This window comes from Carlito syrichta, unplaced genomic scaffold (assembly GCF_000164805.1).
Source record: "Carlito syrichta isolate Samal-C Ts95f unplaced genomic scaffold, Tarsius_syrichta-2.0.1 Scaffold314692, whole genome shotgun sequence".
NCBI lineage: Eukaryota > Metazoa > Chordata > Mammalia > Primates > Tarsiidae > Carlito > Carlito syrichta.
In genome coordinates, this window is record NW_007258788.1 from 2,614 (window position 1) to 4,853 (window position 2,240).

The 2,240-nt window shown below is 40.7% G+C and overlaps 1 pseudogene; it reads right to left on the reverse strand.

Annotated features, from left to right (window-relative positions):
• LOC103274272 overlaps window positions 1–1,649 on the reverse strand; it is a 2,710-nt pseudogene extending 1,061 nt beyond the window's left edge.
• Between the last annotated feature and the right edge of the window lie 591 nt (window positions 1,650–2,240).

Consider the following 2,240-nt stretch of genomic DNA (forward strand, 5'->3'; position numbering starts at 1 on the left):
CTGTCGCCCAGACTGGAGTGCAGTGGCACGTTCCCAGCCCCGCAGCCTCGACCTGCTGGGCTCCGGCGATCCTTCCGTCTCAGCCTTCCAAGTAGCTGGAACTACAGGCGTGCGCTACCACACCGGCTAATTTTTTGATTTATTGTAGAGATGAGGTCTCGCCAACTTGTGTTTCATAAAATAATGATTAACAATGGAGACTGTAAAACTCACATTGCTTAATGTCTTAACCTCCAGCAATACCACCATGATCTCACTTGATACCAACGACATCAATATTAGCTCTTTTGCCCGTTCCAAAAGAAGCCTGCTGGTTTTTAGTGTGGCACCAGATTTAACACTGAGGCCACAGACTGCCTTGGAATCGTCAGTGGCAATCCGCAAAACCAACCTACAAGCAGGAAAAGTATATCAAATGTCTCATGATAGAAGATCATAAACAGCCACAGTTACAATAAAAAGAATCCTGTTCTAAATATTGACTGATACCCTGTGGGTTGAGTCTAATAATTCAGTTTTATTAATATAGAGGGTTTAAATAATTTCTACTAAATAATAATAAATTTGGTACTTTCTACCAAATACTTTATACTAAATACTACTACTAGTAGTAGTAGTAGTAGTAGTAGTAGTAGAGGGTTTTAAGTACTTTATACTAAGTAGTAGAGGGTCTTAAGAACTTTATACTAAAGAGTGGAAGTGTAAATGGAAATTTAAGTTTGTTTGACAAGAATCTACATATCCCATGCCCTGGCCTTGCCCTCCAATGGAGGAATAACCTACTTTGCATTTGCATGTGCTCTGGCAACTTTCATCAACTCAACTTCACTATCAAAAGTCATCATCTGGACTCCATTATTGGCAGCATACTTAATTTGAGACACTTGTTTACAAGGATTTGCATAGATAATCCTCTCTGGAGGCACCCCAAGACTCTGTACCAATTGTATTTCAGTCTGGAAAAAAATAAGAATTAACAAAGTTTTATCCCTATCTCTTTCATTAACATTTATTGTCCAGGAAAACACAACTCTCACCTGCCCTGTGGGGAACACCTGGAGCATTATATATATATACAACCATTGCTTTTGCTTACCTTGCTAGCACAGTCAAATCCCATCCCGATGGCAGCAAGGGTCTTCACAATGGCTCTGCTATCATTACATATGACTGCATAAAAGGGGGTGACACGAGGAAGAGCTTTTAACCATCTCAGATGTTTCTTTAGAATGTCTCCAAGGTCTGCGACATAGAAGGCATCTTTATCATCCTGAAATAAGACTGGTCACAGGTGACTCATTTGCAGCCTCACAATATGCCACATTAAGAGGTAGCTTCCCTTCACTTTCCCAGGGGTCCCCATGGGTCCTACTCTTGAGTCTAGCCCCTGACGTGGTTATCAGCATTATCACTAGACGATCCACAGCCAATTAATCTCTAAATTCTCTAATGAGACATGTAAGCCTCACTACATGTCCTTAACACCCATCAAAGTTTCCCACTTGCCTGGTATTCTTGGTGCACTGTCAGCACAGGCCTCATACTTACAGAAGAAGAAACTTCATTAATTTTTGGTCCAGAATGTCCTTGGCAGTAAAACCTTCATCAAGGAAGTGGCAGTCAAACTCTTAATTACTAAAGTTGTTCATGGTTTCTTGATGTTCCTCTGAAAGGCAACAAACTGTAAATAGGTGGAGAAATTCAGTCAGAAACCTTAGCAATATGGATTCTTAACGTTAACCCCCAACAAAAGTGTAAACTGAATACTTACATGGAAAACTAAGAGATGGAATCGAAAGAAATATTTCCAACTTCTCACAAAGGCAGTTCTCCAGGAATTCCAAACCCTGCTCCGTGAGTCCACGGAACAGCAGTAGAAATGTTCTGAGAAACAGAAACAGAATAAGCTGCTACCTTAGGAACACATCGAGTTGAAATGAAAGATCAGGCATTGGTCAAGAACACACAGGAGGACTAATGATGCACCCAATGCAGATCCATTGCCCACTGCTCTGGTCATCCCTCATTCTTGGGTGTAAGTCACGTGATGCCATAAACCTCTGCAGGATGGGGACACCGGGCTCAATACAATGTTTTTTCAAAGCCACACACCAAAATTCCACATATTGTATATATAAAGATCTCAAAGTAAGCATTTCAAATATTTGTGCCAAGAAAAAAAAAAAGAGAGACAATGCAGGTTTCAGAAGCTTGTCTGTGCTTAGTACACTGATATAGGA